Source organism: Rhinoderma darwinii, chromosome 11, assembly GCF_050947455.1.
Source record: "Rhinoderma darwinii isolate aRhiDar2 chromosome 11, aRhiDar2.hap1, whole genome shotgun sequence".
In the NCBI taxonomy this organism is placed as follows: domain Eukaryota; kingdom Metazoa; phylum Chordata; class Amphibia; order Anura; family Rhinodermatidae; genus Rhinoderma; species Rhinoderma darwinii.
In genome coordinates, this window is record NC_134697.1 from 58,166,075 (window position 1) to 58,193,677 (window position 27,603).

The 27,603-nt window shown below is 40.2% G+C and overlaps 1 long non-coding RNA gene across 1 annotated transcript in view; it reads right to left on the reverse strand.

The window, feature by feature from the left end:
• LOC142663893 (uncharacterized) overlaps window positions 1-27,603 on the reverse strand; it is a 58,473-nt gene that overhangs the window by 10,955 nt on the left and 19,915 nt on the right. The window contains exons 2-3 of the long non-coding RNA XR_012851156.1: window positions 19,979-20,186; window positions 19,370-19,507 (exon numbers count right to left, since the gene is read on the reverse strand). This is a non-coding gene — a long non-coding RNA (uncharacterized LOC142663893). The remainder of the gene's footprint in view (window positions 1-19,369; window positions 19,508-19,978; window positions 20,187-27,603) is intronic.

A 27,603-nucleotide genomic window follows, 5' to 3' on the forward strand; every position in this document is an offset into this window, starting at 1 on the left:
TCACTACACCGCTAGATGAATTCTTTGAGGGGTTTAGTTTCCTAAAATATGGTCACATTTCTGGGGTTTCTAATGTTTTGACATCCCAGAGCCTCTGTTTTCATGACACAGGGCAGTAAATGCCATCGTAGTAGGCCTCAGATGTTGCATGGCGCTCTTTACCCTCTGAGCCCTGCCATGAGCTCAAACAGCAGTTTATGACCATAAATGGGGTATTGCCGTATTCAGTAGAACTTGCGTAACAAACTGTTGTTGCTTTTTCTCCTTTAACCCCTTATGAAAATGATACATTTGGAGCTAAAGCAACACTTTCTTTGAAAAAAAATGTAAATTTTCTTTTTTTACTGCCCAGTGTATGAAACACCTGTAGTGTCAAAATGCTCACTATACCACTTGAAAAATTCTTTGAGGGGTCTAGTTTCCCAAATGGAGTTACTTTTGGGGGGTTTCCACTGTACTGTTACCTTAGGTGCTTTACAAATGCAACATGGTGCAGAGAAATCGATCCAGCAAAATCTGCGCTCCAAAAGCTAAATGGCACGCCTTCTCTTCCGAGTCCTGCCGCATGCCCAAACAGCAGTTTATGACCACATGTTTGGTATTTCCGCACTCGGGAGAAGTTGCTTTACAAATGTTGGGGGGCCTTTTCTCATTTATTTGTTGAAAAAATAAAAATTTTTGAGGTAAAGCTACGTCTTATTGAAAAATAATGCGATTTTTCATTTGCACTGCCTAATTCTAATGAAATCAATGAAACATCTGGGGGGGGTCAAAATTTTGACTACACCCCTAGATGAACTCAAGGGGTGTAGTTTCCAAAATGGGGTATTTTTTGGGGTGTTTTCTTTGTTTTGGCACCACAAGACCTCTTCTAACCTGACATGGTGCCTGAAATATAATCTAGGAAAAGAAAGCCCTAAAATCCACTAGGTGCTCCTTTGCTTCTGGGGCTTTTGTTTCAGTCCATTAGCACACTAGGGCCACATGTGGGATATTTCTAAAAACTGCAGAATCAGAGCAATATATATTCAGTTGTGTTTCTCTGGTAAAACCTTCAGTGTTACAGGAAAAATTGATTAAAATGGAATTTCTGCAAAATAAAAAAATTTAATTTGCAAATTTCCCTTCCACTTTGCTTTAATTCCTGTGAAACACCTAAAGGGCTAAGAAACTTTCTAAATGCGGTTTTGAATACTTTAAGAGGTGCAGTTTTTAAAATGGGGTGATTTGTGGGGGTTCCTAATATATAGGGCCCTCAAAGCCACTTCAGAACTGAAATGTTCCCTAAAAAAATAGGCTTTTGACATTTTCTTGAAAATGTGAGAAATTACTGCTAAATTTATAAGCCTTGTAACGTTCTAGAAATATAAAAGGATGTTCAAAAAACGATGCAAACATAGAGTAGACATATGGGAAATGTTAACTAGTAACTATTTTGTCTGGTATAACTATCTGTCTTACAAGCAGATACATTTGAATTTAGAAAAATGCAAATTTTTGCAAATTTTCTCAAAATTTTGGTGTTTTTCACAAAAAAATATTGAATTTATCGACCAAATTTTTTCACTAACAAAGTACAATATGTCACAAGAAAACAATCTCACTATTGCTTGGATAGGTAAAAGCATTCCAAAGCTATTACCACATATAGTAACGCACATCACATTTAAAAAATTAGGCTCTGTCATTTGGTCCAAAAGTGGCTGTGGCGGGAAGGAGTTAACCACCATGTAACAAAAATTTGCTTATTTTCACAATGGGGTTATAAAAATGTTAAATGTGCTCATGGTCTTCTAACGGGTAAATTATTAGATTTGGTTTAGCACAAAATATTATGGTAGGTGGAAGAGATCCCTGTATTCTCAATTTGTATACAAAGTGAAAAATCCCTTCTTTCATATCATTTTTTTTGCTGAATACTTTGAAATGTATCATTACCTGTGACACAACTGTCATTTATTTTGTTTGTTGTTACAATGAACCTGTTCCACATGGTTAAAAGTCACTGATTGGGACATGCATTGTCAAACGGCGCTGTGTATGTGTATAGGTTCTCTGTCGCATGAGGTATGTTCTCTACATAAAGTTAATTACCTATGCAAAAATGATGAATCACATTGTTGTATCTGTTGACAAATTATTAGAATATTGTAGTTGTCGATCTTGCAAAAAGCCCACTGACATTTTGCTTTTGTGGCAAATAAAAAATAATAGCCTAAAATTATTTTATCTCCAATGTATATGAAATTATATGGAGATATATCATGCTATACATAGAACATTTGTAGTAATAATTATAATATATCTAAATTACTTAACAAAAGTTTTGTAAACTTATGCAAATGATATTAACAACAATATCGAAGAACAAATTGAGAAATCAATTGCAGTTAAGTTGCTGTTCACATCTGCATTGTGGTATTCATGTCACGACAGTTATATGTAGAGTATGTGGACCCACTAGGCTGCTCCGCAGTAGCGCAGTAGCAACTGGCCAAACTACAGTCAATAAAAGTCTTTAGGACTTGAGTACCTGGATAGGAGGCATGGCAGACACTTGGCGTGGCAAACACTTGGCGTGACAGACACTTGGCACAGATGACACTTGTCACAGATGACACCTGGCACAGATGACAGTTGGATATCCGGGACCCACGGGCTGGCATGTGCACAGATGATGAACTCCACAACTAGATTTCACACTGGAGCAATTACTGGATAGGGGATACAGGAAACAGGGGACGGGAACACTGGGTACAGGATACAACTAAGGGACCATTTTCTAAACAAATATGGTTAGACACAACAACGCTCAGGCACAGGAAGGAGGGCAGATTTAATTACGACAGGGCAAACAGGGCTAGGGAAGGTTATAGTGGTGTGCGCACTGGCCCTTAAAGAGGTCAACAGGGCGCAGGCGTGCACCATACGGGTGCGAGCATCGGGCGGGAGCAGTACCCCAGGGAGGAGGAGGAGGACGCCGACACAGAAGTAATAGATGCTGGCGGCCGCCAGGGAAAGCAGGATAGCGGCGATCGGCCTGTGTTACAATTCGTCAGAGGAGAAGAAGGGAATACCGAATGCAACGGTTTCGTTGCAAAATGAATACCGTCAGCGACCGACGGAACACCTTGACTTCAATGGGTTCTGTCGGCTTTCCATTTGGGTGTCCGAGATTTTACCAGAAACAATAGCGCAGCATGCTGCACTAAATTTTTCCGGTAATCCCTGCCGGATCTGCGACGGAGGCAAAATCATATGTCTCTGATGTTATAGAATCTGTGAGAAACTAAATCGGGACATGTTCAATTGCATGCCGAATTACGGAGGTATTCTCCCCTAGTGGCATGAAGGTAACACAAAGTGCCTACAGGTCCGTAGTAATGATCCATAGGTTCAGCCATACAGGATCTATGAGACCATAATTCTTAGCTTTGTATTTTAAATAATGAAAGAACTTTTAGAATATTATAAGAAGACAGTTATAGGGAATTACTATTTATGCAATTCAGTAATATAAATAGTATAAGGTTCCAGTCTTTGTGTGGTAAAGGTATGGGTTCTGGTCAGTGTTATAGGGTCTAGAATTTGGATCACAAGGAGAAGTGGGGGCGTCTTCACCAATAAAGTGACAGTACTAAGAGGAGGGCAGACATTTTGATAAAGCTGTGTTATTTCTATAATTTGGTAAAAATTTAATAAACTAAATATATAAAGGCAGCTGACAGATTTTTATGTGCATGAATGAAAATGTATGAATAGTGTTATTTTTGTGTTTTCCCAGTGGACTCCAATAGGAATATGAGAATGTACATGCCGTACTGCAAAGTGATTTTAAGCAGTAAACCGTTCTCACAACATTTTCTTCTTTAAAAAATGTTTTTAAAAAAAGTCTTCCATTGCCCTGGCCGTAGATGAAGAGGTTTCCCTTGTGATGTTTGAGTGTATGGCCAAATGTGGTAAATGCGGGCCCAGCAATTTCCTGTCACTCTTGATGCATTGCTCTTCCAATGATTAAAGATTATGCTTGTTATGAAATAAATAGAGTGCTGGCAAGGTAGAATTGCTTCCTTAATTTATATATCAAGGATCCCTATTGGCACTGGTAGTCCCTAAGTTCTGAAAAACTGCAAGTGCTTTATTCCATATTTAATAAAGGTTTTCTTTTAACTGCTTTTCATTTATTTTCTCATACTGCAATTTCTTATTACATTCACCTTTAAAAAAAATATTGTTTTGTTTTTGAATATAAGCATATAATTAACGATAGAAGTGCCTACGTCTGACCACCATAAATGTTTTCACAATGGCAGCCACTATCTTAAATTGACATGAAATGTGCTCAAAGACAGGGCGGACATACCATTGGTGCCACCTGTGCAGCAGCTATGGGGCCCAATAGATAAGGTGGGCCACTGTCACCCTATTTCAGCTTCCTTCTCTCTATTACATTGCAAATAAATGACTGAGCTGATGAATTCTATGACTAAGGCTATGTTCACATCTGCGTCAGGGCTCCGTTTCAACGTTCCGTCGGAGCTTTCCCTCGGAACGGAGCCCTGACTGACACAAACGGAAACCATAGTTTTCCGTTTCCATCACCATTGAGTTCAATGGTGATGGATCCGGTGCCAATGGTTTTGGTTTGTCTCAGTTGTGCAAGGGTTCCGTCGTTGTGACGGAATCAGTACCGTAGTCGACCTGTTTCCATTTGTGTCAGTCAGGGCTCCGTTCTATGATGAGATTTTGGAGAGCAAGGGGCATACTGTTCTCGCATGGGGGCCCATAGCTGTGTGTCCGCCTCTGCTCAGAAAAGTTGTCTCTTTCCTTTCCCTATACAACAGTGAGTAATAACTGAAGACCTGTCCAGGCTAGGAGTAATTTGAAAACAGTGTCATGACGCAAAGCATCATCGTTCCAAATCCAAAGCATGAAACTTCACTGATTTCAGCTTTTGTAAAAGCAATGAGGATTTAATGAAGATGGGCATAAGAAACCTATGATGGGCATATGAGTAAAACAATAAAATATTTAAAGGAGTTGTCACATCACAGAAAACCCTTATAATATATATTTAATAGGATTTTGCCTGAGGAAGCCGCGGCCAGCCAGACATTTCCCCCTCCAGCGGCCACTGCAGGGGAAATGTAGTATTACACGACGGTCGTTTAGATGAATAAGTGAGAACCTCTGCTTGTTAGCCAAATGTGACAATTAATGGCATTATTTCTACAAAGATAAGTGGCACTGGATGTGTCTGGCAGCTGCTTATCTTCCCTAGCTTCCAACAAATTAAAATATTACCAGGGAAAATGACCATATTCATGGTGGAAAGTGCCATTTGTACATAAACCTTTTCACTAATGGATAAAATGCTTTCTTTTTTTCTGGTAATATATCGGAAAGCAACAGCTTCTATTTGCAGAATTAACAAGCACATTGAAAGATGCACCGGAGAAGCAAGACGCACATTCCTTTGAATTGTTCCTATTTAAATCTGTTCTCTCCATTTTCATTTATATACAGTCCCTTGTAAGAAGTCATTTCAGAATGGGGCGAAGATGACTGTTGTGTTTTAATGGGATTACTAACAGGAAAGGCAAAAAAAAAAAAATGACTGCCCCCATGATGACATCTATCCAGTTCTGAGAAACTCAACAGCTTTTCTTAAAGGGGTTTTCCTTTAAAAGTGTTAATTTTAGGTTTTACAGTTAAAAAGTCTTTAAATATTGGGACGCTTATCTACTAAATGCACCTGAGAAGTCTGGCCTCCTTATGGATAATCTACACGGACACGTGGTTTTCTATAAGCAGAAAGCGACATATTTTAGAAGATTAGCCCTATGATAATGCAATTAACTACATAATGCCAGGAGAAACATTTCTTTTGTGTCGGTCTGCACTGATGCCAAATATATGCAAATTTGGATGTAAGCTTCTTATGTCCCAAGGTAATCTCCTAAGCAAAGGGCCTATTGGATTTAAATAATGCAAAGAGAAAAAGGGCCACTACCATTTCCAGGGGAAACATTGGACCTAATGATAACTCATTTAAAAGCAGCTCACAATTGCAATTAACTAATGTCAGATATGATGAAGATGGAATATTTTCACCTTTGCAACAGACTCTAAAGACCATTTCTCATTAAAATATAAAAACACAATTAAAATTAAGTCCTGAAACTACCCCTTTTTTAGGCACATCTCTTGTTGGAAAAAATGGGTGGCAACTGATGTGGCTGCCATTATAGTCCCTACGGGAGTTGACCTTGTCACCAAGATTTTCTAGAATTCTGAACTAAATATAATATAAAATAATGCAGCGACACCAGTCCTGGGTGTGTATTGCTGCATGATCAAGCAGATTTGCCATTCAGCAGTCTAGGAAAGCTAGGTAATACTGACAACCAGTGTGAAATGATAGCAGTTATATTTGCTGTCAACCGGATTTACCAGAAACAGATGTCCAAGTTAAGAAAAGAGAAACAGTGCCACTCATGTCTATGGGATGTGCCTGGTATTGCAGCTTATCCCCTTATTAGTAAATGAGGCTGAGCTGCAATACCAGACACAGCCCATGTACAAGAGTGGTGCTATTCTGAAAAGAAAGCAGACTCTTAGGCCCCATGCACACGACCGTATATTTTCCCTCCCGTAAATACTGGCCGTAAATACGGGTCCTTTGTCACACATTTTTAACCCGTATTTAACCCGTATTTACAGACCCATAAAAAAAGGGGGGCTGAAAATGATGTCACAATCATGTCCAAACTCCTTAATAGGGTCATATGGTCGCTCAGACGCTGTTTTCTCTGCTTCTCTCTATTCAAAAATTTAAATCCCCTGACATCGCCTAGCAAAGCTCCCGTAATTACGGGTGCACACACGTAGTGATCCGTAAATACGGGAGCCCCATAGACTTCTATGGGCCTGCCCGTGCCGTAATTACGGCCTAAAATAGGACATGTTCTATATTTTTCAATGGCCCGGGCACCTTCCCGTACGCAAACGGGAAGCTACCTGTGGCCAATAGAAGTCTATGGGCCCGTAATTACGGGCCGTAATTACGGGCCCATAGACTTCTATTGGCCACAGGTAGCTTCCCGTTTGCGTACGGGCATTTTTACGGTCGTGTGCGTGGGGCCTAATACTAATCCTGGACAACCCCTTTCATGATTTAAGGACCCATATTAAGACCCCCTGCATACGACCGTTCCCATAATCACAGTCCCTGAATACGGGCATGGCCGACCGCAGACAGTCATCCGCATTTGCGTGCCATGCTCCCATTATAAGTATGGGAGCACGGTCCGTAAAATAAAAAAAAATAGGATATGTCCTATTTTTTTACAGATGATTTCTACGGCCCGGACACCTTCCCATAAATATACGGGAAGGTGTCTGTGCGCCATAGAAATGACTAGAATCGTATTTTTATCCACAATTACAGTCCGTAATTCTGGACCAAAATTACGGTCGTGTGCATGGGGCCTAACTGGTGGTATTTCGATTTTAGGGGCAAAAGCTCTTTATCTGAGGGTAACCAGTATATAGTTGTATATACAGCGCCATGTGATAACAGATTATCTTTTATATAGTATTTAGCAGGGAACCCCCCTGATCTGTTGGGTCCAGACGTACAGAGAACAGACTGTGGTTGTCACTTCAGGCATAAAATGTCCTCACTCAGATTCTGAGCATGTTGTAGGCAATGCAAAATCTCTATTCAATAACCTCATTTGCACTTAAGCCGTCTATTTTGCCATAGTCCAATGCTTGACTTGCCGTTATGGCCACATCTCAAATGATTATACAAGGCAACGGCTGTAATAAGAGAGCCACAATCCTGCCACAATAATGATAAACTTAGTCAATTAACTACTCCAAACTACTGTGAACTAATGCTACAATTCAGCGTATGACTACACAAGATGAAGAGTAAATATGGTTAGCAGGGTATTCTAATATAGGTCATTCATTAAAAGCCTGAATTTGGGAATATCGGTAGAAAACAAGTTTACCATTAGATTGGAGTAAACCACTTTTATACTGAAATATGTTTGTACTGCTTAAAGAAAGTCAAGGAATTTGGCTAAGGGTATTCACTTAACATATAAAAAAATCAATCATATCAAAAATCCTCTATATGTGTTCCTGGGTAAGAAGGGTGATAAGCAATACAACTCCCATAAGGGTTTACATCCGGCTTTCCAGGCTCTCACCTAGTTAGTTTGTTGTGCATCCTCCGCTTACACATGGCTTCATGACTTGGGCGTCCATATTAGTGGTCACCATGCTTTCCCCAAAAATTCTATAACTAAAGGCCGTTTTACACAGTTCAGACAAAATAAACTGAATTAAATAATTTTTGCGTAAATAGTATGGACATCTCTGCCACATAAAAACACACCGCACGGTAGGTGGGGGGACCCCGTTACAGATTTTAATTGAAGCCTAGGAGCTTCTAGTTATGGCTCTACTTGTTACTCATTTACAGTATTATTAATATGATTAAATATATCAACAGTTAGATCGCTAGTCATAGTGCCCTGCCAATCAGCGCCTTTCATAGGCGCAAGAGGCGCGAGGATGTCAGAAGAGAGCAGGTCTGCATTGACAATGGATGGCATGGGAACCGGATTAAGGTGAGTATGTAAAGTTTTTGTTTTTTTTAGCCTAATAAAAATGTAAGTGACATTATCTAGAGAGGGGGCTCTATCTACAGAAGGCAGGCTCTATCTTCAGGGGGGGCTATATACAGAGGTCGGCTCTATCTACAAGGGGGGGCTATATACAGAGGTCAGCTCTATCTACGGGTGGGCTATATACAGGGGTGGGCTATATGTGGAGCACTATAGGGGGAGCTATATGTGAGGCACTATATACAGGGGTGGGCTAAATGTGCAGCATTATTTATAGGGTGAGATATATGTAGCGCACTATCTACAGGGGTGGGCTATATGTGGAGCACTATCTACAGGGGGCTATATATGAGGCACTATCTACAGGGGCTATGGGGGTCACTATCTACAGGGGGATCTATGTAGGGCACTATCTACATGGGGCTCTCTGGGGGGCACTCTCTACAGGGGGTACAATGTGTGTGTGGGGGGGACACAGTGTATGGTGCTATTATAATTAGAGGTGGAGTGTATGGTGCTATTATAATCAGGGACAGTGTATGGTGCTATTATAATTAGAGGGGCAGTGTATGGTGCTATTATATTTAAGTATATTTAAGTGTCTGGCACCATGATAACTTTATATTTGTTTGTATGTGCAGAAATGTTTAAACAGTGAGAAGCTGAAGAGATCTGAGTTGCAAACTGCAGAAATGGGCTATGGCCGGGAGAAGTCATCATAGAGGTCTTGACCGGATGGAGAAATAAAGAGAAAAAGAACAAATAGAATCTGAGATTGTTACCGGTGAGTCACTTAATGTAAATGTTTGTTCTGCCTCTAATCAGTACTGTAGTCACTGTATGTTCTGCAGCGAGATGATGAGTGATATGATTTTTTTTGTGAAACAGCAACTCCCAGCATATCCTTATCATTGTTTGGGCCATGCTGGAAGCTGTATACAATTTAGTGCAAACCTATACTGCAGGGGTTGCACTAAATTGAGCTGTATTCGTGCTGGTGTATTTATGTACTGAGCTTGGTTCTGGTGTTGTACATATGTACTGAGCTTGGTTCTGACACTGTATATATGTACTGAGCTTGGTTCTGGCACTGTATATATGTACTGATCTTGATTCTGGTGTTGTATATATGTACTGATCTTTGTTCTGGTGCTGTATATATGTCATTAGCTTGCTTCTGGTGTTATATATATGTAATGAGCTTTGTTCTGGTGCTGCATATAGAACTATATTGCTTGTAAAATGTACAAATGGCTTTGTGCTCAAGTTACATAAAAAAAATGTGGGAAAAAATGACAGCTCATTGATTGTTAGGGAAAACAAACATGGTGAGGGGGAAGGAGATGTCGGGAAAGAGGTTTTGGGGGGGGGCGCCAAACTGAATATTTGCCCTGGGTGCTGGAGAACCTAACTACACCTCTGGCTTGCACCTTAAGGTGTTAAGCATGCCGAGTTAGGCTGTGTTCACAGTTGCGTTGTGGTTTTCATTTATAACAGAAACTACAACGCATAGCTGGATTCGTCGAGGGTATCCGTTGTTTTGATGGGAAAATATTGATACATGCAGCGCTATTTTTCACATCAAACTTGACTAGATCTGCGACGGAGGATCAGAAAGAATACGCCAGCGCAGATGTGAATATTAGCCTAATACAACTTAAAAAAACGGAATATCTTGCAATGTTTTAAGTTTTATATGGATACATCTGAATGTATAATGATTTTATTTTTTACGTTTTTTGTAAAATAGTAAAAAAAAAAAAAAATTTCGCTACTCTTCAATATTAAAAAGTCAAGAGAGTATATCCTAAAAAGAACTCATGCAAGTCACTCACATACACTGACTAATATCCTGGACTTTGACCTCTGAGGGTTATGGAGTGGTTAGCTGGAGAGGTGAGATGGTTATGTTGAGCCTGTGCCCAGCGTGCACTACATGATTTCAGACACATTCCGTTCATCTTAGCAACTTACAACAACGCAACCAAGAAGAGAAACACGGAAATGAGAAAAGACAGCAACAAAAAACTGGCAGGAGTGCAATAGAAGAACACAGGAACTCAAAACAGGATTAAGCTGCAGATTGAAATTTTTGCTACTAGTGCCTTTTATTTTTATTTTTTACATTCCTTTTAACTTTTGTCATGGGAGGTAAAAACAAACAAAAAAAACCTCTCAATATGCAAAACAACTTGATGTAAAAGAAAATGCATTCAATGGAGACAAGACAATACAGATAAAAAGAATTAGCTCAATGATTTTTTTTTAAAAAAAAGTTCTGCCTATTGAGCTACATTTACCAGTATTACATATTAATTTGGTAATCTTACATGGCAATTTTCTACCTAATGCATGCATCTGATATATGATGGAGGAGCTGTCAAATGTCCCCTTACCCTTCTTATTTGCTTTGTAAATAGGACATAGTTGTAATGACAGGGATAGGGAAACAGACAAGTGAGCCCTAATCTACCCGCCACTCAGTCCCTGCCTACTTGCAACGACCCGCCCTAGGCGACGGGGTACAACTGGGCGATGGTCCCTACACTCAGTAAGTGCACGACAGACAACCAGACAAGGAAACACAGAACAAAGGGAACCGGGGCAGTTGCCCACGGCAACACCGTGAGCAACAAGAGTAGTAAACGAGCCGAGTCAAACCAGGAGAGTACGAGGTGCCAAACGCAGAGCAGGAGAGTAGTGAACAAGCCGAGTCAAACCAGGAGTGTACGAGGTACCAAACGCAGAGCAGAAGAGTAGTCAGTAAGCCAGGGTCAATACGAAGGAGGGACAAGTAGTTCAAGAAGCTGCAGCAGGACCAGGAAACCAACAGAGAAGAATCACAAGCAAGGAGGAAAGGCAGGTATAAATAGACAGAGGGCGGGAGCTAGCTCCGTCTGGCCAGGCTGTGATAGGCTCTCCCACTCCTAAGCCTGCCATCCTGAGTGGTGGAAGATGGAGTCAGTCTCACAGACATAGAAGCAGGTGCAGACTGATTACCTATGGGCGTGGATACAGAAGCTGTGCCTGGCAGATCCTTAACAATAGTGCTTTCTATACAAACAAACAAACAAACAAACAAACAAACATAAGGGGGTTCCTATGGAGGGCTGTTCTGGGAGAGAGTAATATGTCCTGAGCATTTTTTTAATATGTTGGAATTGAAGTAAATCCACAGAAATGTGTACTGTTGCTGATAAACATGTAAAAAAAAAAACTGGAAAATGGACATGTAAACTATGGAAAAATGGAACATGCATTTTTAAATTCAAACTGTTGACTTCTAAGATCTAAAAACTATACCAATACGGAACCATTGGAACATTTAAACATCGGAAAAAAACGTGTGTTCACACGTTAAAATAAGTCTGTCTGGATTATAGTGATGGACCACGATCTTTCCCATCTGTCCCACCATTAGTGTCAATGGCTTCAGCCTAGCCATACAGAGAAACTTTGGGTTCAAAAAAAGACATGAGTCACATAGACTAACATTGTTGTTCTTTTTTGGTTGAAAACAATGGAATTCATTTAGATGTTCGCTTCCCTGCTACTTTTTCTAGCACAAAAAAATAAATGTTCTGTATAGCTCTCAAAACGCCTAAAAAAAATGTGAACAGCCCATGAATTGGCAAAACCATACTAATTGAACTTTTGGCCCAGATTATATATATTTCATCACCAAACTAACATTTATCTATGCAGTGGCCCTGAATAAATGACACAATTTCATTGAAATATTTGTCTTCACCAAGAATGTGACAAAAGACACGCAGGCTAACTCAATAATAAGTCAGACGTATAATCTGTGTGCCAATGGTGACAACACAATTCGCTTCAACTCATGGTAATCTAGTCATTGTTACTTCAATTGGAATTCTATAACAAATAAAAAAATTCAAATTCAAATGTTAGATTAGAATTATAGGAAGAACAATGGGAAAACCATGACACCTCTTACTACACCAATGCGAACACAACCAAAATGTTATTTCACTGGAAAATCATAATGTATTTGATTCATAATCAGCTGCACGTAAGCAGGTTCTTGCACATAGCTATGGAAATCATTGTATCAGAGGTATATAACTTGACGTTTCGAACCCTGATGCAAAATACATGGTCCCCTGTAATCTCTGCACCTCATATACATACATACAGCCCTGAAAATGTTATCCCACCACATAGAAATTAAACACAGTGATATCACAATACACAGATACAATAAACAGTTATGTCACAGCACAGGAGTAATGATCAAAGTGTGAACTCGTAGGAAAGGGTTATAGTACATAGTGATGTCTTAATTCTATTGGGTAAAAGTGCACAGAGATGTCACAGAATGGGGATAATAAATCCAGGGATATCATGAAAGACTAAAGGCCCTTTTACATCGGCCGATAAGCGTCCGGTGCAGCCGAGCGCCGATCAATGAGACATTGTTGATTGGCGCTTGTTTGCTCCTGTCACACGGAGCTATGGATGGGGATGAGCGGTCGTTACTCCGATCGCTCGTCTCGATACATTATTATCATGTCGGCAGCGCGTCTCCATGTTTATACAGGGAGATGCGCTGCCGACAACGATAATATTTAACTTTTTTAAAACGATACGACCAGCAGATGATCAAGTATTTGCTCGTTCATCAGCTGATCTCTGCCCTGTTTACACAGGGCAATTATCGGCAACGAGCATTATATGAATGCTTGTCTGGCCGATAATCTGCCAGTGTTAAATCCCCTGTATGTTCACACGCATAACAAAAAACGGCTGTAAAATACAGAGCTGTTTTTAAGGGAAAAACAGCCTCTGATTTTCAGCCGTTTTTTAAGCATCAAGCGTTTTATGATACGTTTTTTACGGCCGTTTTTGGAGCTATTTTTCTATTGACCCAATGAAAAATGTCTCCAAAAATGGCCCAAGAAGTGACATGCACTTCTTTTTTACGGAACGTTTTTTATGCATCGTTTTTACAAATGGCCATGTAAGATTCCGTTGCGCCTTTGCCTAAAATGTGCAGTAAATTGGTGCGGATTAGCCGTTGCGTATTCAGGTGAAGAGTAGTTCCTGCTCTCTTTTAAAACATTTCTTCTCAGTCTCGCTATAGACCTCGAAACACATACGTCCAGCCAGACTGAAGAAATATCCTGTTCGTAAAACCAATCCGCAACGCAACACATGTAACACCTGCGGATTTCATAGCGGAATTTTGAATTTCCACTAAAGTCAATGGAGAAATTCCGCAACAAGTCCGCAACAAGTCCGTAACAGCCAGTGTATGTTGCGGACACCAAATACCGCACCGCAGCCTATGGTCCGCAGCGGAGTTTTCCGCCACGTCTGCACAAACCTAACTAAAAATGTGTGGAAACCAATGTAGAAAATGTCCGTTGCGGACTGTCCGCAGCGGACTGTCCGCAGCAGAATTCCAGAGCAATTCCGCCACGTCTGGCCATGCCCTTAGAGATAAACACTGCATAACAAAAAAAACAACTACAATAAAACCGCGATCTCTCTGCATAAGGATAATAAATAAAAAGTGATGTCATAATACAGGGTTATGATCAAAAAGAAAAACAGGAATAATAGTTACAGTGAGGGGATGATGTCACAGAAGATGATGAATAAACACTGTGAGGTCATAGGAATGGGATATTGAGAACAGTGATGTCACAGAACTGTGATAATATGATAGAACAGACATAATAAACATAGTAATGTCAAACCTAATAGTCTGTGTCAGTATAAGGCTAGAATCACGCATGCTGTTTTCGTGGCAGTTTTTGAATACATTTATTTAGCCAAACACGGGAGTGGATACAAGCGTTTTTACATTCGTTTTTCATGCAGTTTAAAACACTAGACAAAAGTCCTGTGTGAAGGAGGCCTAAGGCCAGGATCACATGAATAGTTCTGTAGCAGATTTGTGGCAATTTTTGGGTCAGTTTTTTAACTGAAGCCAGAACTGGATCCAAAAGAAAGGAAAGGTATAAAAAAAAGACTGATACAACTCCTTTCATTTGTGTTCATTCCTATGCGGAGAAAAAACCAAAAAGGTGAAAACTTGGTCCAGGTGCAACTGCAACCTTTGCACCTCCTATAGTTAAGCCCAATAGTGGAATACCATCCTATGTAACTACATCTCCCTTCCTTGCCTTCATGTTTCAGCCACTCTTATCTGTTTGCTCATCCCCAGTACACTTAGCTAACCAAAGTCACAGAAGATTTATGTTTTATTTATTTCTGAGTGTGCAGATTTGTTCACTTCTCAGTTGGATTGCACAGTCGGAAGGAACGGACACCTGAGACCTCTTGGCTCATGTGCACCCACTGGCTACTTCTTATTAGGACTATCTATTTAAATCCAAAAAATAAAATGGTCTGTGAGATGACAAATACTGTTTTACTCCAACTTTTGCCTCTATGTTGCAATAAACAAACAATAAGCAGAAAATAAATACTAAATAAAATATCCTTTGTTAGGCTATGTTCACACGGGGTATTTTGCCGAGTTTTTTGACGCGGAAACAGCGTCGCAAAACTCGGCAAAAACGGCCCGAGAACGCCTCCCATTGATTTCAATGGGAGGCGTCGGCGTCTTTTTCCCGCGAGCAGTAAAACTGCCTCGCGGGAAAAAGAAGCGACATGCCCTATCTTCGGGCGCTTCCGCCTCTGACCTCCCATTGACTTCAATGGGAGGCAGGAGAAAGCGTATTTCTCGCTGTTTTATGCCCGCGGCGCTCAATGGCCGCGGGCGAAAAACGGCGCGATAATCGCCGCAAAAATCGGCGTGCAGGGAGAGGAATATCTGCCTCAAAGTTCCAAACGGAATTTTGAAGCAGATATTCCTCCCCCAAAATACTCCGTGTGAACATAGCCTTACAATAGTTTCTGAGGGTATTTGTTGTATAGTGAAAGAACAAGTGCCAATGAGACTGTGGTTAGTGCCGGGAATTGCAGCCGGAACAGCACAGTCTTTTTATGTTTTACATTCCCTCTGGGGGCCAGATTTGAAGTTAAACTTGATTATCTCCTCAGATTACTCTTCAATTGAAATAAATAATGAAAAGCTATAGGCATATGAGAAAAAAAATTCCTTGTAAATAAAAAAAATAAAATAAAAATTAAACAAATTGGGAAAAGAGCAAATTTGATTTATCAGTACATACTAAAGGTTACCGGTTTATGAATATAAATATAGAACAACAGACGCATTGTCAAAGTCTATAGAGACAGCATTAAGTACCTCACTTTATTATTGAGGGAGAATTTATAGAAGCAAGCTCCATTTTTTTCACTCACCTACTCGGAAAAGTACACACTTAATTTTTTTTTCCGACACCGCTAATAGATTTAATGTTCATTTGTCGGTAGCCCAAGGGCAGAAATGCGTGACATTTAAAATAATTGTTGTTTCAGGGGTATCCTCTGGAGTAAAATGCTACAAAAGTGCAGAGAAGATCTAAGTAAATTACTGTGTCAGCTTCTGTTTATTCCCTACGTGATAGCCAGAGGCAGGACTGGGAGATAACCATTACAATCCTAGCCATAAAATAGGCAAGCAGAATTTAAAAAGGCCATGGAGAGAAAAGCTAGTGGATAACATGGAAAATGATGTCCAAGGCAGAAGATAAAAAGGCCAGGATAATACAAGGAAGAAATGAGAATACAGTTTAAAAAAAGAACACATTAAACAGGGTAATAGTATAACATAACACAGAAAAGCAATAGATGAAATGACCATGTTCGCATACGACTCATGAACATTTTATGTTAACATACTCTGAGAGCTACATATAAAAAGTGACATTTATGGCATTCACTGCGAATGTATAGATAAAGCTAAAATAACAGAGCAATAGACGTGCTCTAATTTCCTAATATAGCCGGGTAAAAGTTGGTCCCTCTGCAATGATGTTTGTCTGTGTGAGTGGAGTGTTTTGTTCAAGTGTGCTCCACTACGTTCCATTCAAATATGGTGTATTTGTTGTGGATATTCGATGGAAACATAGACTACGTTCACGCGTGGCAGAAAAAATTAGCACCGATTTAAGAATTTTGCTGCAGATTTTTCCTATTGCCATGTAAAGTGAGAAATAAATCGTCAAAATCTCTGGCATTATCCCCCCAAAAAATTCAGCAGATTTATTGCCAATCTGCATTGGATATGCAGAAAAATGAACACAAAATTTCTGCCAAGTTTAAAGGTATGTTCACACAGGGCTGATACGTTGCGTAAAAGCACACAGCATATCGCCAAATAAGCATGTGCGCCGCAGGGGATTCCGGACGAAAAACTGTGGTGCAGTTTTTCGACCGGAAAGTTCGCTGTGGAAAACTTACGCAGCCATGGCGACGCATGCCTCTGCCATCTTTCAGGCTGGCCTCCTGGGATGACATTTCACCTCATGTGACTGCTGCAACTTGTGATTGGTCAATTTCTGAGCATTTCTTAAAATCCCATCCATTTTGATGCTACTGTATTATGCTGCAGATTTTGTTGCAGAAAATCCGCAGTATTTATGCTACGTGTGAACTGACCTTTAATGTGGTCTAAGGTTAATCCGGTTGTGTGGCATTGTATGAATGCTAGGAAAACAAACCCTACCCTTACCCTGTTATGGTCCCCATAATCAATCCTCAGGGAATGAGTCTATAGTAGTACTATTTATTTGTTCCCTTTCCCTTCATTTCACACATATTTAATAGCCAGGGAACATGTTGTAAATTTCTCCTAACGTATCATAATGGAGCAATTGACGTAATAAACTAGCTAGACATGTTAGATACACTACAAGACCTCATAGCTTCTTTTACATGCACCAATATTTTACCCACAAAATCAATGCATTTTATCACTTTTCTGGAAAGTTGGTATAATAAACATTTTTTGCATTGTGACAGAATTCATTTTGCTTAGTAAATTTCCCCCCATTTTCTATCCATAGCTTAGTCCTGATATGGTATAATACTTCTATTTTGTGATCGGCGTCCTGTAGTATATTAACAGACACCATGGACAGATAATTTGTGTCAGTAGGTCATGATCTAATGCTGTGTTCTTTAAGATCAATAGAACATTATTTACAATGAATGAACTAGACAAAAATGACCACGGCTGCAATGAATTTTATTATAGATACCAGAAGGGACAGGTACACATTAGACTCCATGCTATTCTTTAGTTAATGCTCTGCAAAAACAAGAATGCCTTCAAATAATTGAAACCTATAATGTAGGATTATATTACCATGTAAAATAAAAATGAAGGCGTAGCGAGTCAGTTCTCTCGCCCGAAGGATAGAACTAGTGGCTGGACAGGCAAGGTGGGCTGTTTGCTAAGGCAACCGTCAGAACGCAAAGCATCACCCGCACAGGAGCTTTGCAGGTGAGGCTTTGACATATTGCATATAGCAATCAATACAATTCTAGCAGTCATTTCCCTGATGCAGGGAAAATATCTCTTGGTTACACAAAGTAAAAATTCAGCACCAAAGCCAACGTAGAAGTGATGAATATATGGATATGAATATAGGTTTTGTTTGCCTAAATTTAAAAGGTAACTAAATGTCCAACAAACTTCTGACATGTCATAGTGACATGTCAGAGTTTTCTATTGGTGGGGGTCCGAGCACTGAGACCCCAACCAATTGCTAAAACAAAGCGTCAGAATTGCTCGTGTGAACGCTGAGCCGCTTAGCTTCTGTTCGGCTTTTTCGGGAAAGCGATGTAGGAGTATACGGACTCCTAGCCTTTCTATTGAGCCCGTACACCGCTACATCGATTTCTGGAAAAAGCCGGACACAAACAAAGCGGCTCAGCATTCACATGAGCGCTTCTGCCGATTTGTTTTAGCGATTGGTGGGGATCTTAGTGCTCGGACCCCTACCACTCAAAACTTCTGACACGTCACTATAAAATGTTGAAGTTTGTTGAACGTTTAGTTACAGTTAAGTGATAATACAGTTTTATTTTATTTTGCGGAAGAAAGAGGGCTATGATATATGCGCATATTCATTTTAGAAACACTGAGACACAGGCGCAGAGGTCTCCTTCATTTCTAACTAATATGATGGTACATTTGGTAAGTCCACCCTGAGCTTACCTGACTGATAAATATTTGTGATGTCACAGCATTTTTCCTACCTGATGTCACAGCAGCTTACCTGACAGAAAAAGATATGAAATGTCACAGCTGCTTCCTGGCTGAAACACTTTTATATAGTGTGATATCACATTGTCTAACCTGATTAAAACTAGTTGTGATGGCACAGCAGCTTACCTAAGTGAGATATTTGTGATGTCACAGCAGCTTACCTAAGTGAGATATTTGTGATGTCACAGCATGTTACCTGTCTGAACCCCACTTGTGATGTCTATGTGGTTTACTTTAATTTAACACACTTGTGATTTAAAAAAAAGCTGACAGCCGTTTACCTAACTAAAACTCACTTGTGAACTTATAAACTCAATTATAAACTACTTGTGATGTTACAATAGCTTACGTAGGAGCATACAGCAAAAACATGCTGCAGTACTAAAATTATGCACCGCAGGTGAATTTCTCGACTAAATTTTTCTGCGGCGTGTGGATGACATTTGCTAAATCTCACCCACTTCGCTGCTACTGTATTCCGCTGCATATTTTCCATCCGCAATTCCGGATGCAAAATACGCAGCAATTCCGTTACGTGTGGACAAGCACTTATGCTATTACGGTATCTTACCTGACTTAAACTAGTTGTGATGTCATCTAGACATAGACCACCTCATTTATGGCTCTTCAGAAAATCCATCAACGCTGTAACAATCCACCAGTAATGGTAAGAAATGGATTGGAAGGAGTATAGCCCCTTAAATGTGATCTAATAGATAGAAGAAACAAGTATTATTTTTTTATGGTAGCAGTGGGCCCTCTTCATTGCAGGGCACCTGTACCGCTGCACATGTTCGAACCATCCATATTCACTATGTACACATATGCCTCTCAGTAACACTGTCTCCTATAGCTGGTGTCATTTAAGTGGATTATGATATTTTGCAGCGAATCAGCAAATGCAAACTCCGTCATATCCAAATTTAAAAAAAATTAAAAGCTAGACCAGATTGTATGAGCAAAAATGAATGAAACCATGTAAAACCATTTTAAATTTCACAATTTTTCCTGTTTTTTTCTTTTTAAACAGATGTGACAGTGAATAAACTTCCACACGATAATTGAATATGGTCAAACCCCATTGTCTGCTTCCCCAGCCTAATAAGTAACAGGAGGATTTTAATTTTAACGAATCACCTAGAAGGCTTTATGGCTAAATCATTTCTAACTCTCAACCTACCCAATATTTCTTGGCTAATAGACTTCAGGTTTAATTGAAGGATCTTCTATGGACTCGGTGCACTGCAGCACCACTCAGTCTTCACCTAGTACTGAGAGACACAGAGAATCCAATCCATTAAAGGGTCTTCATTAGTTTCAGCACCAGTCAGCCAACCAAGCGGCAAAGGTCAAACACAGTCACCTGTCACAACAGGGCAGTAAAACTCCTAATTGTATGGGAACAAATGAGATAAAAAGATGGTACTATTATCCCTTTGATTTATTTTTCTTAAAGACTCATTTAAGTCCAATTTACTATGGTAATATATATAATGAAATACGGAATGTATAAACATAAATACATCTCCGCCATTCACTCATGGTTCTAGGTATTTTATGTGCGAAAAACCTAACAAGAAATGTGTGATAAAGGAAACAAATAAGGAACAGTCTTTATGTGACAGAACACCTTATTTGTTTTGTTTTTTGTAAGTTTTTTTCTATGAGCTGCTCTATGGTAGTGCAATGTAATATAACATAATTGAATAGAACATATGTAATTCTTTTTAAATTCAAATCAGGTTAGGGTGAGAAGGAGTAAAAGTAACCAAAAAGCCCCCGGACTAGAACAATGTGGAAAACAGCAAGGCATTCTTAAAACAGGTGTTCACATGCTTTCTTCTAGCACATATCAAGGACATTGTTTCTTATTTTGGGATAGAGGGCGGGGATATGCAAATCATTCCTTTATGCCCCTAAATGCATAGTTGGCAACTAGGGGCAGAAAATAACTATTTGCACGTCTGCGCCCTCTATCCTAGACTGAGGATTCATTTCCTTGTTGTGCTGGAAGTTAAAATATAAATACGTTTTGTTTTAAGACGGCCTCGCTGTGTTCCAAACTCAAATTATAAAGGGGTAATCTGTTTTGGCATAGTTAGAAACATCACATTTAGTACTCAACTTTTTAACTACTTATCTTGGGGAGCAATATTTGTTTACATGCCATACAGTCTGTTATATGGATACTGACACTCCCACAGTCATAGTTCCCAGATCAGCTATTGGGAAATGACTTTTGTAGTGTTTAAGTAGTACATGTGAATTTTCCATTTACTCCTATGTTCTGAGAATGAAACATATCCCATTAAATAAGGCTACATTCACACGAGCGTGACAGATTTACACGCGTAAATTTGTCCCTGTGCGTCGCTTTTTGCATCAATTTGCTTTGCGTGTGGCATGTGTTTTTCACGCACTTGCAAGCACCTTTTTTTTTTAAAAGTAATTGATGAATAAAACACACATAGCACACGGATGTGTGTCTGTGTGCTTTCTGTGGTTTTCACGCACCCATTGACCCATTGACTTGTGTGAAAACGCACCAATATAGGACATGCAGTGAGTTTCACGCAAAGGACACACTGTGTGAAAACTCACGAATATGTTAATAGTAGTTTCAACGCACAGCACATGGACGAAAATCACGCTCATCGGAATGTGCCCTTAGTCAGTTGCCAAGTTGACATTCACCAAATTAAATGCAAAGTTTATGTAAATTATAGCAGTTGAAGTCTCTGCATTCACAGATATTCATTATTTGAAAGCTTGATATACTGCCCAGTATATTTACTATTAAAATAGGCATTGTAACTTTATTTCCTTACCTTAAACCCATATGTGGACGGCGCTGTTGTGTTGTACTTCCCGCAATCTGTCATATACATGTCCGCTGCAGTGATTGCGCGGGCTCAGCTGACACTCTACTGCAATAGCCGGGGGGATCGGCGTGACAGAGGGAGCGCCCTCCCTCTTTCTAACCACTTAGATGCCACTGTCACTATTGTCATCTAGCATAAACACTGCAGAATTTCAGCCTTGATTTTCCGAGCGGAAATTCGCAGCATATTAAAGTAGCAGCAAAGTGGATGAGATTTGAACATTTCCATACGCTGTAGAAAAAAAATCTGCAGAAAAGAAGTTCGGTAATTGACCTGCGGTGTAGATTCTCAATCTGCAGCTTGTCAGTTTCTCTTTTGCGAAAATGCTGCGGAATTTCCAACCAGAAATTCACCTGCGGTGCATATTTTTTCGTACTGGAGGATGTCAATTTCTGCTGCGGAAAGTGGACTAAATTGCTGCGTTTTTCAGAGATATCACCATCTCCCAGCATTGAGAAAAATGCAGCAAAATCCGCACCATTTTCTGTATTAAAAAACGCAGGAAATGGTGCGGGTTTTTCCGCAGCGGCTTGTCTGCTAGTTTCAATGGAAATGCTGCAGAAATTTTCTGCAGCAATTCCGTTACGTGTGGACAAGCCCTAAGGGTATGTTCACACGGAGTGACCAAAAACTTCTGAAAATACGGAGCTGTTTTCAGGCGAAAACAGCTCCTGATTTTCAGACGTTTTTGTAGCAACTCGCGTTTTTCACGGCGTATTTTACGTCCATTATTGGAGCTGTTTTTCAATGGAGTCAATGAAAAACGTCCCAAGAAGTGACATGCACTTCTTTTTCGCGGGTGTCTTTTTACGCGCCGTATTTTGACAGCGACACGTAAAATGACACCTCGTGGGAACAGAACACCGTAAAACCCATTGCAAACAATGGGCAGATGTTTGTAAGTGTAATGGAGCCATTTTTTGAGGCGTAATTCGAGGCGTAAAATGGCCAAATTACGTCTGAAAACACTGCGAGTGAACATACCTTAACTGAGCAGACGTACATAAGAAGTAAAGCATTGTTGCTCAGAGGATTAACATGACAGTTTTGGGCAGGGGCCCTTTGGGCCCACTGGATGAGACAATCCTGAAGCCCTCCCTCCATCTATACAGAATATATACATGTCTACTATAAATTGGTTCACCGCCTGAAAGAACGATTAAAAGAAAATGTATTATTGGTTATTATTAATATGGCTCAACTGGCCACTATATCCAGAAAACAGGCACAAGCAAGTGGTAGGCGAAAGGGAAAGTGTCCAGGGGTGATGGTGAGTATCTAGCACCCAGAGACCACCTCTCCCTACTTGTTTTATAAATATTCGCTACACCCTTGCCAACAATTTCAATTGATCCTACGTGTTTCAGTATCACTACCAGCGCGATACATCATCAGGGATTCATAGAAACATTGATTCTTTAATTTTAAAAACGGAACACCGGATAGCACTGTTCATGTGCTGATTTTAGCCTCCAGGTGCATGTACGACTCTGATGTAATGGCCGCCATTGGCAACATGCAACGTTTCAGCTTGTGTAAACCTTTATCAAGCAACATAGCTTAATAAAGGCGTACATAAGCCGAAACGTTGAATATTGGATTAAACCACTGGTGATTCATCCTCAACCCTTAAGTGCTGCCCGCCTTCCTTTTTGTACTATGTCATCAATAAGGTCTTACAGGTTATTTGTGATTCATCATATAAAAAATAGACCATATAAGGAAGTGTTGGCTCCAAAGTCACCTCTAAATGGGGTTTTCTTGTGCTGTGTCATTGGGGCCCATTATCATGTCAGAGCCGGGGCCCACCAAACCCCTGGTGCCCTGGTGGGCCAGTCTGACCCTGATATGATAACCGGGAGGTTATCTCTGTCTAGGTGAAATAAACTGTGTGAGGCCCCCCCTAGGCAACTAGAAGCAGTTTTACACTACAGATTTATAACAGTGAACTTTATGAGGCTGGATTTTAGTAAGAAGACTACTTAAATTTTAACTCCTTAATGACCGCCCACCTTCTTTTGACGGCAGGCTGTGCAGATGCTTAGTCTACAGCAACGTCTTTTGGCGTCGCTGTAGGTCAGGCTGATGAGAGCTCGTGTGAGCGCTCATCCTCTAAGCAGGAGCTGTAACTAACAGCTCCTGATCTTAGAGCAGCCTGTTGAATGCAGCTGGGGTCGGAAAACATTCGGACCCCAGCTGTTTAACTCTTTGATTGCCACAGTCCGTGACCACTGCAAGATCAAAGGGAACTCCCCACTTTGATCGCGTCACCAGAAACCCTGTGATGTGCTCAAAGGGCAGGTAATCCCTCTGCAGTCAGCCCTGGGGACTTAGAAAGGACCCCAGGGCTGTCTGTTCAGTTTGCCTGCTGTTAGGGCGCACTATGTGTTGCAAGTAAAAGTTATCCCTTAATGGGATTTAAAAAAAAGTAACAAAAAAAAAAAAAAAAAAAAAATTGTAAAAATGTCCCAAAAAAAATCATTATTTTGCATAAAATATATTTTATTGCCCCTACATTAAATAAAAACAAAAAACCTACACATATTAGGTATCTAAATGACTGTATTAACCACATTTATAATAATTAATTTAACAGGTTATTTAGCCTGATAAGTGAATGGGATAAAAAATAAACAAGAAAAATTATGCAGAGAATCACTATTTCCTATATTCAGGCCGTAAAAATAATTTTTTTCTACCCCCCAAACTGCGAAAAAAAATAATATTTCTCCCACATAACACAAGGCCTCATATAGCCACGTCAATGAAAAATAAAAAAAGTTATGGCTGCTGGAACGCAGAGGCAAAAACTGAAAAATTGAGCTGGTCATTAAAGGGGTTGTCCGAGATTAAATGCTTGTAATTTATAAATGTAAATACATTTGTAATATACTTACATTTTCCAAAGTGGTCCCGTTTCCAGATCCTGCCGTGGGCTACTTGACGTGTGACGTCATTCTCTGCACTGCCTCTGGCCGCTATGTTTATCTTCAAGTGACGTGTCGTATACCCGGAAAATGATTGAAGATCAACGCAGCGGCCAGAGTCAGTGCAGAGAGTGACGTCACGCGTCAAGTACCCCACAGCAGGATCTGGAAACGGGGGCCACTTTGGAAAATGTAGGTATATTAACAATGTATTAACATTTATAAATTACAAGCAGAATAGGGAGAAAAAAGCCACGGCGCCACTAGGTGTGGATCAAGGAAATTGGAGGTGAGATAGGGAAGGGGATATATATTCTCACCGTGAGGTTAGAGGAGTTCAGCACTGGATTCCACAGGGTAGCTGCTGCCAGATCCGGGCCGGTCACCAGGGTGACCGCTTGGGTACGAGAGAGTGCAAATAAACATGCGGATCTATATCGGCGCTGCTGATTGATGTGGACAAGTTAAATGCCCGAAGTCAAGTTTTAAGTTTGAATAAACTCTTTTATTCGCAACGCGTTTCAGCGCCGAACTGGCGCTTTCATCAGGCATAGGGATACAGAAAACAAGACACAAGTTTATATAGGGCCAGTTCAGATTAAACAATTAGGTAAAAAAAACGCGAAAACATATCGGAGGGTCAAAGGTCACATTGAGCGGTCTGATACATTATAAATAAACGAAAGTTTTAATACATAAGTAAAAAGGTATAATTAATAAGGGACTATACGTCCCATTGGGAGATGATAATGGAACGTAGTAAACTAAAAATAAGTGCAGTGTATAAAAGACAGTTTGTCATTCAAAGTTTTAAAACAATAGTTAAGAGTGGGTGAAAAATGATTTTATTGATTTTATTGAGGCATTCATGAATGAAGGAGTAGTGTAGTATGTCAGTTGAAGTGTTTACATGTTGCCACGGAGACCAGATGTGCTACGGAAGCCGAGGTGCTCCATACCGGATGGAACGCATGGTGAACCGCATAGGGTGGAACGCATGATGAACCGCATTACGTCAGGGGTCGTGGATTTGCTCGGACAGTAACGGGACCTGAGGACGACTGTTCCAAAAAAGAAGAAAAGAAGTATAGAAGTATGGGGATCGAGGGAAGGGTGAGTGAGGATGGATTAGTAGATGTAAACTAGGGCCATGATATGGCCCATATGCTAATTTGTCACCTGTCGGTGTTTGCTTGTATAGAACACTGGGCAGTTTTTATGGAATAAGGACAGTAGTGCTGCAGTCTATGTCAATATTCAAAGACCAAAAATATTGTACATTACGCTTTTATTTATTTTAAAAGGAATAAATACGCGATGGGTGATACAAAATAAAGAAAGATAATAATAATACTCGGAAAACTGTTTGGAGATGAGGTGTGACGGGGTACTGCAACTAATTTATTTAATTAATTTAAGGAAGGTATATGATTTCATAAGGTGTTTCAATGATGATTTTTTAAAACAGATAGTAAATTAATTAGTCCAAAGAGGACTCTGCGATGTCATTTAAACCAAAAGGATGTAGTGTGTTCATTTTAAAGATCCAGTAGTTTTCCCTTTGTTTCAGCTTGCTAAATCTGTTTGGGACATCAATGTTAATGTGTTCAATTGGTGTGATTTTGATTTTGTTAAATTGGCAGTCATGTTTTTGGAGAAAATGTCGGGAAATGCTGTGTTTAAGGTAACCAGTGTTTACATTGAACCGATGGTTGTTAACCCTGGTTCTTAGACATTGGGTTGTTCTTCCAATATACTGCAGTTGGCACGGGCACTCTAATAGATAAATGATGTATGAGCTGCCACAGTTAAGGAAAGTTTGTATTAAAACTTTCGTTTATTTATAATGTATCAGACCGCTCAATGTGACCTTTGACCCTCCGATATGTTTTCGCGGTTTTTTTACCTAATTGTTTAATCTGAACTGGCCCTATATAAACTTGTGTCTTGTTTTCTGTATCCCTATGCCTGATGAAAGCACCAGTTCGGCGCTGAAACGCGTTGCGAATAAAAGAGTTTATTCAAACTTAAAACTTGACTTCGGGCATTTAACTTGTCCACATCAATCAGCAGCGCCGATATAGATCCGCATGTTTATTTGCACTAAATTACAAGCATTAACACAAAGTCATTTAATCTCGGACAACCCCTTTAAGGCCTTTTCAGGCCCGGTCTTTAAGGGGTTAAGGCAAGTATATTGTCAAAGTTTATTATTTTTGCACAAGCAGAAAATTAGCTAAACCTATATAAAAGTGGATCTTCTGTAAACGCTACTATAGTACCATTCATTAACCCCTTAACAGCATGACACGTACATGTACGTGACAGCCGTTAAGGGGAAGCATGGAGTGAGCTCACGGGCTGAGTGCGCTCCATACTTAGCGAATGTTGGTTGTGTAATACAGTCAACAACTCAATGCATTGGGCGGAATCAAAGATCACTATGATTCTGGCCCTTTTAAACCCTTAGATGCCACAGTCAATCGCGACATCTATTTAGTGAGGCCGGATTCACAGCTCCGTGTGTCAGCAGCGTATGATGCGTGGCTGCGTGATTTTCACGCAGCCGATATCATTATGACGTGGTGCTTTTCTGTTTTCATTCATAGTTTTTACTGCTGTTGCGCGAATCACGCGTCACACAGAAGTGCTTCCGTGTGCTGCGCGTGATTTTCACGCACCCAGTGATTTCAATGGGTGCCGTGATGCACGAAAAACGCACAAATATAGGACATTTCGTGAGTTTTACGCAGCGGACACACGCTGCGTGAAACTCCCGGACTGTCTGAACGGCCCCATTGACTAACATAGGTCCGTGCGAGGCGCGTGAAAATCACGCGTGTTGCACGGACGTATATCACGTTCGTCTGAATAAGCCCTTAGAATGAGGAGAACAGCCCCTTCTGATGTTCCATTGCCCCCCACGACGTGATTGCAGGGTGCCGATGGTCATCATGGCAGCCTCGGGGCCTAATGAAGGCCCCAGGTCTGCCATC